Source organism: Sciurus carolinensis, chromosome 17, assembly GCF_902686445.1.
Source record: "Sciurus carolinensis chromosome 17, mSciCar1.2, whole genome shotgun sequence".
NCBI classification, from domain to species: domain Eukaryota; kingdom Metazoa; phylum Chordata; class Mammalia; order Rodentia; family Sciuridae; genus Sciurus; species Sciurus carolinensis.
In genome coordinates, this window is record NC_062229.1 from 6,193,948 (window position 1) to 6,206,955 (window position 13,008).

At 42.2% G+C, this 13,008-nt stretch overlaps 2 pseudogenes; one reads left to right on the forward strand and one right to left on the reverse strand.

Annotated features, from left to right (window-relative positions):
• The first annotated feature begins 7,061 nt into the window (after positions 1 to 7,061).
• On the forward strand, positions 7,062 to 7,833 carry LOC124969018 (olfactory receptor 7G3-like; annotated as a pseudogene).
• A 2,886-nt stretch (positions 7,834 to 10,719) lies between these two features.
• On the reverse strand, positions 10,720 to 11,700 carry LOC124969019 (olfactory receptor 7G3-like; annotated as a pseudogene).
• Between the last annotated feature and the right edge of the window lie 1,308 nt (positions 11,701 to 13,008).

Here is a 13,008-nt window from a genome sequence, read left to right on the forward strand (position 1 = left end):
CAGGGGAGACTCAGAAGCAAAAATTGGCATGTACGGATTTATCAGGGTGTGCACATGGCATCAGTGCTTATGTAGAAATGAGATGGAAACAAGATTAGGAAAGTCTGAAGGTGAACTGTGATACTTTCCAATGTCAGTGTTTGCCATGATTTAAATATGAGTAACCCCCAAGAGCTTCCGTGTTAATGCAGGAATATTCAGGGGTTTCATGATTGGATTTGAGAACTGTAACCTAATCAATTCATCCTACTTTGAATGGACTGACTATGTGGCCACTGTAGGCAGGTGGGTCACTGGGGTGAGCCCTGGGAGGGTTCCTTCTTCCCTGTGGCCCCTCTCCCCACACTTTCTAGCCACTGGGAATGGAGCATACCCTTCTGCCATGATGTTCTTCCTCATCTCAGGCCCAGAGCAATGGAGTTGGCTGACTGTGAACTGAACCTCTGAAACTGTGTGTCCAAATAAACTCTTCCTCCTCTACATTTCTCTTGTCAAGATTTGTTTACAGTGATAACAAGATGACTAACATGGTGTGCCACTGAGCTGGCAAAGAGATATGGAGATGAGATGTAGCTGGAGAATTGACCCACATGGTGGTGAATGGACCAGGTTTTCAGTCGGGCATTAATCAGTCTTTGGTTGCAATCTCGGGAAGAGAGCAGGAAATTTATTCAGCACAGCAATAATTTTCTCCTGGGGAAGACCCAGAAAAGGGCTGGAAATACAGAGCTGCCTGCCAGCAGCACTCTGAGAGGTGTGGTGACACATCTCATAGCACATCACAGTCCCTGCGACACACATTTCTTACTAGTGCTATGGCTTCCCTCATGGGTCAAAATTTCCCGGAGGACAAGACTTCCCATCAGTTCCCGTACTGTTGCATTTGCAGCATCTGGAACATGCTGGCATGTGCTGAGCATGGCAGCACAGAGCTTTCAGCTGTCCTGGAATTAATGAATAAGCCAACAAATATCTACTGGGCAAAAATTCTCCCCATTATTACCAGAGTTCCAATAGCAGAATGTAGTGTCTACCACACTTATCTTTCTTTTCTTTTTTAAACTTTTTAATTTGCCATGCTGGACCCAGGGGATGATCTGCCAAATCCACAGCACTCTTTATGTTTTATGTTTTATTTGGACACAGAATACACACACACACACACACACACACACACACACACACACATTTATCCATGCTAAGCAAGTTTTCTACCACCAAGCTGTGTCACTGCACCTTTATTATTTTATTTTGAGACAGGGTCTCACTAATTCACCCAGACTGGCCTCCAACTTGTAATGCTCCTGCCTCAGTCCTCTGGAGGCAGCTGGGATACAGGCATGAGCCACCTCTCCTGGCTTGAACTTCTTGATATATGAAATTCCATAGGTGCATGTGGCAGGAACCAATCAAATCCAATCCTCCCTTTACCACGTTCCCCCAACCAAAATCCCTTCCCATTCTTTAGTTACCACTGTTCTACTTTAAAGTTAATTTTTTATTTTTCAGCTTCCACATAGGAAAGAGAACATGTGGTACTTCTATTCCTGTGTCTGGCTTATTTCACTTAACACAACGTCGTTTATTTCCATCCATTTTGCTGTAAATGACAGTATTGTAACAAAGACCCTTTAAAATTAAAGACTCCATATTGACTCTTGGTCTTCCATTTCCTAGAAAAAGGTTTCTTTTTTGTTTGTTTGTTTTTGTTTCTTTTGATGAACTTCTTCATGCTGTCAGTGGAAACTGCAAAGCTCTTCCGTTGCCTAGGTGGGTGCCAAGGAAACAGGAATGTGATGTGTTCTCTGGTCAGTGGAACCTCACTACATCTATGTATATGTGTTTGTGACCTTTACTACTGTAAACTGTAACACCTCTATAGGACTGGTGGAGGTGCGCTACCTGTCTCTCCAGGTTCGGCCACAACTATTACTAAATACACTTTTCATTTTTACACTGTTGCTTATTTCTTATGTGGGAGGGCAAGCAAATGCAGTCAGTTGAGTTTCCCTGATTTTGCCTGCTACTTAACAAAATTTCATTCTTCTTTATGGTTGAATAACACTCCATTGTGTATGCATGCCAAATTTTCCTCATCCACTTTTGTGTTGAGGGACAGGGAACCTCTACAGATTCCAAACCTGGGCTATTGTGAATAGTACCACAGTGAACAATGGCACGCTGGTATCCCTTTGGTATGCTAACTTCATTTCCTGTGGATAGATACCCAGAACTGGGATACCTGGATCTGACTGAAGAACTTTTTCAGAATGGGGAGTAGCTTAGTGATAGAGTGCTCTCCCAGCCTGTATGATGCCCTGAGTTCAATCCACAGCATGTGAAAACACACACACACACACACACACACACACACACACACACACAAATACAAAATGGAAGTCTCTTTGAATGTTTCTCTTTTATTATGGTGTGTGTGTGTGTGTGTATGTGTATGTGTGTGTGTGTGTGTGTGTGTGTGTGTGTGTTGCCAGGGATGAAATGCAGGGTCTTACGCAGGAGCTTGCTTACCATTTGCACACCAGGTAGGGCAGGAGAAGACCTGCCTGGCTACCGACTCACATGGCTGAGTTATAGATCCAGCCCTGTAGGGGAGACGCTGAGATTCAAGGAAAGGAGGTCAGTTTTCCTAGTCAGCTTGGCCCTTGGTTTGATGGAGTGTCCCAGTGGACTTCAAATGAGACTCCCTTTCTTACCACTCCTGTCGATGTTCTCTCTCCTCCTCTCACCTCTCTCTTCCTTCCCTGTCTCCCCCACCCCTTCAACACACATTTTCAAAGTGTTGGGGAAGAAACCCAGGGCCTCACACTTGCGAGGCACGCACTGAGCTAACTCCCAGTCCCAAGCTCATGCTCTTTGTGGAAGTTCATGTCAGGATTGAGGATCTCTTCTCAAATCCAGTAATAGGGTAACAAGGACATAGCCTCTTTACTTTCACCTGAATCTCTGCCTCCATTTTGCATCTGTCCCCTTTGTGCTGAGTCTCTTTAGATTCCAGGAGGAACAGGTCTGATCAATAAGCATCTTGCGGGGCAACAGCAACTTTCTTATCACCACAAATGTCCTGCCTGCCCAATCCTGAGATGAGGATGTACAAGCCCAAGCCTGGTCAAGATGGTCTGCTTTGGCAGCTGTGCAAAGCCTCTAGCTATGCAAACCCCCAACGCCTGCCCTCATTCCCTTTCACACAATGAAACCTGAAAGTCACTGTCAGCTCCTTAAAGGCAGGGCTAAGCAAAGGTGTCCCCTGGTCTCCCTGTGTGTCTACCCTGGTTAGAGTTTCCTGCTCTTTCCCCATGACTTTTTCTATTTGTCATTCCAGGTGAGTGACAGGTCCTGATTTTTTGGACACCCCTTCCCTGATTCAGGCCAGTAATAATAGTAATATAAGTAGCATGACCAACGAGTGATCATCCTGTGCTATATACCCTATGTTTTCCTCTTCTGGAATCTAGGACACTGTATTTCCATTGCACAGATGAGAAACAAAAATCTGAAGCAGGTCCAAGGATCACCCTTCTTGACCTCACACAGGATTTGAATTGAGATGTGATAGATTTCACACTGTGCTTTAGAAATCTCTGCTGCAGTGCCTCTCAAAGTGTGTTTCCGTCATTGGCAGTACCAGCAACACCTGGGTACTTGTTGGGAATACTAGATTTTTGCACCCCTACCCAGTGAATTGGAAACTCCTGTGCAGGGCTCAAGAGCTGTTCCCTTCCCTTCCCTTCCCTTCCCTTCCCTTCCCTTCCTCCTTCCCCTTCCCTTCCCTTCCCTTCCATCCTTTCTGGTGCTGGAGATCTAACCTAGGCATTGCACTTGCTGGGTAAAGACTCTACATTAGAAGCTGCACCCCGCTGGCCCCCGTCCCTAGAGATCTGTGTTTTAACAAGTCCCTTGGGTCACTCTGATGCACACTAAAGTTTGAGAGTCACAATCACATAGTCATTTTCATCTTTCTAGAGAATAACTAACTCCTCATGCTCTTTCTCTGTTTTGTCCTCTGGTGAGAGAATTTGGAGGCTGGGTGTTGAGAGCTTTGTGATTCTCACTGTATTTTCATCTCTGACCCCTTGGGGCTCATTATGGAGGGTGACAGTCCCTTTATCTGAAAGAACAATTGGCAAACACGTCCAGAACCAGTCAGTCCTTTCTGACTTCTAACTTCTGTGTAGCACTCAAATATCAGTTGCCCAGGATACAGAAGTGGAGAGGGGACACTGTTCCTGAGGATCTAAGTCTTGCCCATATTTAGCTCCTTCCAGGATATAAAATGTCCCTACATCTGAGCTGGAATTGGAATAATCCTACCAAGAACAGGAGAAGGTAGAGTCTGCATTTTCCTGAATGGGATTAAGTATTCTGTAACCAGGTTGGGGTTTGTTCAGTAGTAGAGTGCTTGCCTAGCATGCAGGAGGCCCTGGGTTCAGTCCCAGAATGACTGAGGAAGAGGGATGGGTAGGAGTAAGGGTGAGCTGCTCCCATCCAGGGAGTATGGAAATGAGGGGAGGGTGATTTCTCCAAGTGCCATGGAAGAGTGCCTGCCTTTGACATGTTTATTAATTAAACTAATAAAAGCATTATAAAACTATACATAACATTTTAAAAAACATTATAAACGTTTTGAAAGCATTATAAACTATACATAAGAAAGTTTAGCATTTTAACCACTTGGGAGTGTACTGTTAAGTACGTTCGTGTTACATTGTAACCATCACCACCACCATCCAGCTCCAGGACATATTTCTTCTTGCAAAATGAAAAATCTGTCCCCATTCAACACTCTCTCTTCCTTCTCTTCTCCCGCAGCCTGCAGCTGCCAGCATTCTCCTTCTGCCTTCATGAATTTCCACACTCTAGGTACATCATGTAACTGGAATCACATATACGCCTATTTGTGACTGGCTGATTTCAGAGCATCATGGCCTTAAGGTTCATTCATGTTGTAACATGTGCAACAATTATGCTCTTGTAAAGCAGAGCATTATTTCATCCCATGCATATGTCACTTTTTGTGCATCCATTCGTCTGTGCTTGGACCCTGAGCTTTCTTCCATCTTCTGGTTCTTGTGAATAATACTGCTTTGAACATGTGCATACGATTATCTCTTTGACACTCTGCTTTCTTTTTTTTTTTTTGAGTCAATTCCCAGACACAGAAGCAGAAGTGAACAAGGGTAAACTAAAATGGGACTATGGAGAGAGACTTTGTAGACATGATAAGTTATGTCTCTCTATCTTGCTCCTTCCATTAAACAGAATGTTCATTGTATGTTTATAAGAGTTTATTTCTATTCTTAATTAAAATGTAAGCCAATTGAGGAACCTGCATAATGTTCCCACAAGGGATTAATGACTAGACTGCTTAACCAAAGAGGAAAATTCTGACCTTCATATATAGGGTGGCCACCATGACAACCAGGGTCTTGGTTGCCAAGAGACTTGATCTACTAGGAAATGTGTAATTTTCTGCATCACCAAAATCTAACACAATATGTAATCAGAGATCTCGATCCAGGAATATCACTCATTTCTCTTGTCTTCGAGGCAAGGGTGGCCTATACTCCTTCTGAGTGCAAATCCTTTGCTATTCTTAATTAAATCTTTACTGTCGTTTGCGTAGTAATTCACCCCAAAAGTCTTCTACAAGGAATCCTAAGAAGCTAAGGTTCCCAGTTGAGGTCCCCCTCTCTTAAGACCTCCTTGGACCCCCTTTGGTGGCAGAATTCGCTGGATCTATGAGAATTCTCATTATTTTCTGAACCTCTGTTTGATATTTTAAACACAGAAAATTGTAAAGTCTCTCTTCTTGCATTTAAAATCTTTCCAAAGTATGACTTCCATTCATGCTTCCAAAGTACTCAGTCATGATGAGTCAGATATGAGAGTGTGTTTCAGGAAATCCAGGGTAAAGGGAACTTCCTAGACCTAGCTGAACATTCTCTCTCCCATGGTGTACCACGAAAACTTTCTGTTGTCATGTGATTTCCAATTAAATAGATCTCTATAGTTTGACTTGATGTAATGGTAAAATATAAAATACTTAATGAATTGGATGAAAGAGGTCATTCTCCTAAAGATTCAGTAGAAGATGTAAGATTATCATTTTCATCAGTATCTGAGTTTTGCAATGATGAGCAGATCCAGAGAGAGTCACTTAACTACAGAGTAAAGATTCCTTGAGATGATGTCCAACAATGACTTTCATTGCTGTATAAAGAAACTACTAGCCAGGAGTGGTGGCACATGCCTGAGATACTCATCCTCCCAAATACTTGGGAACCTGGGAAAGGAGGATTGTGAATTCCAGGTCAACCTGGATAACTTAGAGAGACCTAGTCCCTAAATAAAATAGAACGTGTGAGGGATGTAGCTCAGAGAGAGAGTGCCCCTGGATGCAATTCCTAGTACCAAGAAAAACCAATAAAAACCAAACAACACAAAAAGCTACTACAATTTAAAATGACTTCAAAAGCTTTCAGAGGAGCTGGGGTTGTGGCTCAGTGGTGGAGCACTTGACTACCATGTGTGAGGCAGTGGGTTTGATTCTCAGCAACACATATAAATAGATGAATAAAATAAAGGTCTATCAATATCTAAAAAAATTCAAGGAAAAAAAGCTTTCTGAGTTCATAATTCTTTAAAAAGATAACATTTTGATTTTTGTGTTTTAATATTTAAAATATACATATTTTATGTATCAAAATGAATAAGATTCACTTAAAAAATAGTGCATGAAGAAAGGAATAAGTAGGAGAAACTTTAGGGAGAAATTGGGCAAATGAGTAAGTCATGAACCAAAGACGTCTTTCCAAGTGATCTCTGTGTGTGTCCATTATGGCCACATCTCTATCTTCCAGCAGACTCTTCAACAACATGGAACCAGAAACCAAACACGTGTAGCAGAATTCCTCCTCCTGGGACTCTCTGAGGATCCAGAGCTCCAGCCTGTCCTCTTTGGTCTGTTGCTGACCATGTACCTGGTCACAGTTCTTGGGAACTTGCTCATCATCCTGGCTGTCAGCTCTGACTCCCACCTCCACACTCCCATGTACTTTTTCCTCTCCAAACTGTCCATAGTCGAAATCTGTTGCACCTCCACTGTGATCCCTAAGATGCTGCTGAACATCCAGACAGAAAGCAAAGACATCACTTATGCAGGCTGCCTGGCTCAGGCATATTTCTTCTTGGTTTTCATATGTATGGACAATTTACTGCTGACGGTGATGGCCTGTGATCGCTATGTGGCCATCTGCCACCCCCTGCATTACACGGTCATCATGAACCCCCGCCTCTGTGTCCAGCTGCATCTGATCTGTCTGCTCATCAGCACTGTGGATGCCATGCTGCACAGTCTGATGGTGCTGCATCTGTCTTTCTGCAACACAAGTTAAAATACCCCACTTTTTCTGTGAGCTGACTCATATCCTCCAATTGGCTTGTTCTGACACACTTGTTAATAACATTGTGTTATATTTAATAATCATCATGGTGGGCATTGGGCCATTTTCTGGAATAATTTTCTCTTACATGCGAATTGTCTCCTCCATTCTGAGAATCCCATCAACTCGAGGAAAGTACAAAGCTTTTTCTACCTGTGGGTCTCACCTGTCTGTGGTTTCCTTGTTCTATGGGACTTGCATTGGGGTTTATCTTAGTACCGCAATTACTGATTCTCCCAGGAAGATTGCAGTGGCCTCAGTGATGTACACTGTGGACACCCCCATGTTGAACCCCTTCATCTACAGCCTGAGGAACAAGGACATGAAGGGGGCTTTGAGAAAACTCACCTTGGGGACATTGTCCTTTTCATGATTTTGCCAAATGTCCTGGATGAGGAGTCAAAGACTATGAAATACCGAGTGTTTCAGAAATCTTGACTCTTCCTTAATTCAATTCTTCCAGAAAAGTAGTTAATCACAGAATTTCAATACTAATAATGGAGCCAAGAAGAGTGGTACATGCTTATAATCCCAGATATTTGGGAATCTGAGTCAGGAGAATCCCAAGTTTGAGGCTAGCCTGGGCGACTTAGTAAGACACTGTCTTAAAAAAAAATGTTTGGCTCATGGTAATAAAATGGTTTTGAATTCAATCACCAGACTAAAAAATATAATAAAATAAAATAAAAAAACAATATTAGATCTGTATTTAATTCTACTTTCCTAAATTTTTTTCCATGTCATATCCTAATTAACCTAACTCTCTGAGTTCAGCTTCCACAACTACAATATGAGTAATATAACACATTTAATATTTATTGGAGTATGTTTCTCTTATTGAGATATATGGGACAATTCAATCCACAGCATGAACACAGAAAGTTGTTTGTGTTAAGCACTGGTAAAATTACACAAAAAAATTATTGGGCTCCAGCCCTTTGTTAGTGAACTTATGGTGGATACCTCCTTGCTTCCATATTTGTGTGTATGTGCCTGTGTCTGTGTGTGTGTGTGGTGCTGGGGACTAAACTCATGGTTAACCTACCTCTGATGTACATCCTCAACCCTTTTTATTTTTAAACAAGTTCTCACTAAATTGCCCAGGGTGGCCTCTAACTTATGATCCTCCTCCCTCAGCCTCCCAAGTAGCTGGGATTACAGGCATGCCCACTGGGACTGTCCCACATTCATTATTGATTATTACTGTAACATTTGTGTGTGTGTGTGTGTGTGTGTGTGTGTGTGCGCGCGCGCGCATGTGTGTGTTCCAGGACAACAGGACAAATTTCCCTTTTAGCACATGCTTCCTATTGTTTTATCAACAGCAACAGTAATCATAGCTGATATCTCTAGAGTATTCACTATGTGTCTTGTACTTAGGCATTTTCTTAATATGCATACTGCATTATTCATATGAAGCACAAGTGAACTTGCCTCAGGTTTGCTTTCTCTGTTTGGTAGATTGATATCCTGCTTCCTTTGCCTCATAAAACATCATGTGCTCTGTGATCCTGAAGTGACCTGAATGTTAGCATTGGCTGATCCAGCAATGCCCTTTCCTCCCCAGCCAGTGTGAATGCAGAGGGGAAACTGCTGGCTCCTCTCCTTTGCTCTCCCAAGAACCCCTCTCTCAACGTTCCTTAAGAGCATGAGTCCTTCCTAAGTCCCATTCTAGATGATTAATTTCAGTCGTAAAGATTTCAAATTTTTAATTAACAACAATTAAATAACCTGTTTTTCTGTTAGCTAACCTGTTTTTTAAAGATCACATAGGAATTTTCAAATGGGTGTGACATATCTATGATAGACGTGATAGAGACACATTCTGTTTTTTTGATAACATCCTTCAAACTACAGTCTGAAAAAAGACCAATTCTATTGGTTAAAGAAATTTCCTCAAATTAAAAGGTTCACAAGGGACTGACTTGATGGAATTATAAAATATTATATCTTTAAAGGATTCAATGACATGTTGTTTCTCACAAGGAAGACATAGAAGAGGTGAGACAGTAATTTTCAGCAAATCTGAGACCTGCAATGATAAACTTTTGCAGGGAATATCCTGTTAATTACTGAGTGAAGTGAAGTCATCAAACCAGGTTGGATACTGTGGATACCATAAAATTTAATGGTAGATGTAGCAAAAGCATTAAGGCTATTGACAAGCTACCTAAGCCATGACATATCACATAATTTCATTTTTTGTGTTCTAGTTGTAGAAAGATGCATACATTTTATTTTATGAATCGTAAGGTATACATTCCCTCAAGAACTAGTGGGTGGCAGGAATACAGAAGAGAGATCAGTAGAACAGAAGAAAGGGATTGAGAAGGAGGGAGAAGGGCTGGGAAAAGAAAGGAATGGTGGAAGGGAACTGAGGAAATTCTCCTGTGAACACATGTGCAACAGCAAAGTGAATTTCACCTAGATTGACATAAATAATGCACTCAATAAAAAGCTATAAGTACCCAGAAGAAAAGTCAGTAGAATAGAGGAAAGGAAACAGGGGAGAGGAAGGGAGGGAAGTTAGAAGTCATGGGGACTGAAGGACAAAAATTCCATGCTTGTGTGGAATGAACACGACCATTACGTATAGTTATAATGCAACAAGAAAAATTACTAAAACAAGAATTAGTGGGTGAAGAAAACAATGAGTAGGAGGCCTGACAGGAAGAATCGTTTAAATATTACAAGGGTGTGGATATAGGAACACAGTGGCCTCAGCTGCCTGCCAGCAGGGCTGTCCTCCTCAGGGAGCACTTCCACTAGAGGGAGGGCAGAGTCTGCCATCCTGGTGCCTGAGTCACCTCCCCCATGCCCCTGCCACACCCTGAAGGAACTCCTTTCCCTGGGGTGACGATGACCTGCAGCAGCTGTAAGAGAACCAGGCATGGAGGGAAGGAGAGCAGCTACCAGGCCAGTCTCCCCAGGGGGCCTGGAGCTTGCTGCTTCAGTGACTCCTCGATTGTATATCCCTCCTGTGGTTTGTCCTTGTGGAGTCCCTGGGAAGGCGCCCTGACTTAGTGATGGCCCTGGCATTGGAGGTGAGTGGGACTGAGTGAGAGGGTGTGACAGGGCAGGGAAGGGCACCCACCATGAACTCTGATCAGCTCAACATTCAGAACTAACATGCGCTGCGTGGAGGACATTTGCCCTCTGTGGTTGGGGAGAGACCCTGAGAATCTCATCAACAACTAAGATTATAGTACTTCAATCTCAAGGGATGCTACTATTTCTGGGACACCTGACTCACTTTGACTCAGCCTAGGAGCTCACAGGCAAGGCAGTTGACAAACACATGAAAAAAAAAAAAACATGTCCCCATGGTGAGTTTTCTCAAGGTCCCCTTCATGTCCTTGTTCTTCAGGCTGTAGATGAAGGGGTTCAGCATGGGGGTGACAAGTGCATACATCACTGAGGCCACTATAGCCTTCCTTGGAGAATCAGTAACTGCAGAACTAAGATAAACCCCAATAGCTGTCTCATAGAACAAGGAAACCACTGACAGGTGAGACCCACAGGTAGAAAAAGCTTTGTACTTTCCACCAGTTGATGGGATTCTCAGGATGGAGGAGACAATTTGAGTGTAAGAGAAAATTATGCCAGACACAGGACCAATACCTAACAGAAAGGTTGTTAAAAAACCATGATATTATTGATGAAGGTATCAGAACAGGCCATCTTGAGGATCTGAGCAAGGTCACAGAAGAAGTGAGGGATCTCCAGGTGTTTGCAGAAGACAGACGCAGCAGCATCAGAGTGTGCAGCAGGGCATCCACAATGCTGATGATCACACAGATCAGAACCAGCAGGACACAGAGATGGGGGTTCATGATGACCGTGTAATGCAGGGGTGGCAGATGGCCACATAGCGATCATAGGTCATCATGGTCAGCAGTAAATTGTCCATACATAGAAAATCCAAGAAAAAACAAACCTGAGCAAGGCAGCCTGCATAAATGATGGCTTTGCTTTCTGTCTGGATGTTGAGCAGCATCTTAGGGACAATAGTGGAGGTGCTACAGATGTCAGTTAAGGACAGGTTGGAGAGAAAGAAGTACATGGGGGTGTGGAGGTGGGAGTCAGAGCTGACAGCCAGTATGATGAGCAGGTTCCCAAGCACTGTGACCAGGTACATGGACAGGAACAGGCCAAAGATAATAGGTTGCAGCTCAGGGTCTTCCAAGAGTCCCAGGAGATGGAATTCTGCTACAGGTGTTGTTTTATTTTCAGATTTCATGTTTTGAGGAATCTCCTAAAAGATAGGGAAATGGAGAGAATGGAATATGGACCAATAGATACAAGACTTTGGTCCAGGACTTCAATTCTGGAATACTTAGACAACCATTCCCTTTAAATTCTCCTACCCATTTCATTCCTTACCCACTAGTTCTGGTAGAATTTTATGTATTTTAATACACAAAATATAACATCTGCTATTTTCTAATGCTAGAAAACAAAATGAATATACGTGCTAATTTATTTTTAGTAACTATGAATCCTGAATGCTCTTTTTGAATCTAGACTTAAATTCTAATAATTTCTTAACACACCTTGTTAGGCAACACTGTTTTATCAGAGAAACTTAATGGTACAGTTCTCACTATTTCTCTGAATCTGTACATCATCACAAATTTAGTTATTCTTGATAATTGTCCTTTCACTTCCCCTACTGCATTAGTATGAGAGGTGACATGATTCATTTTTCCTTTACCTTTTTTACATAGAGTATTTTACAATTGTACAGAGGCACTTTATTGGAATCTGTGGGATTGGAAGGAATTGCTTTAGGCCTGAGAATTGCTTATTGGGCACTACAATTTGTCATTTGTTCCTATAGTTAGGGACATCATTAAAAAGCTTGAATGACTCCCTACATTCTGTCCTTTGTAAATATGTCACACCCATGATACAATTTCTGTCTGGTCCTTAGAACAAGATAATTAGTACCTCATGTACATGTGTGACTGCATGACCAATGTAATCCTACAATATGTATAATCAGAAAAATGAGAGATTACACTCTATTTATGTATGATCTATCAAAATGTATTAATGCATTCTACTTTCATGCACAACCAATTATAACAAATGAAAATTATAAAGAGAAGGATAAGCGGTGTTGGGTTTGAAGAGCTCTTTTAATTCTTCTATAATGACATGTTGCTTTTGCTGCTGGAAGTTTGGAGCTGGATAGGAGGACCATATCTGGAAACACACACATGGTGTGTATTTATGGGACATAACCTTGTGTCAGTTTTTTTCTTGATTGCTGCTCTCTGGAGATGTTCCTATGGCAATGGTTTTGAAATTATCCCCCACCCTCTGAACACTCCTGAGTGCATTCAAAACTGTGCATTCTACAGAGAAACCAGAGAGGTTCATGAAATTCCAACACCTGCTGTGGACTGTGTCCAAGCCACCCCACTCAGTAAACTAAATCCTCATTAGGAATTTCAATGTCCCCCCAACATCTGGCCTCTGGAATAGTCAAATATGGGGTGATGGACCCTCGGACATTCTCACTTTGAAAGTAATATCCACATCG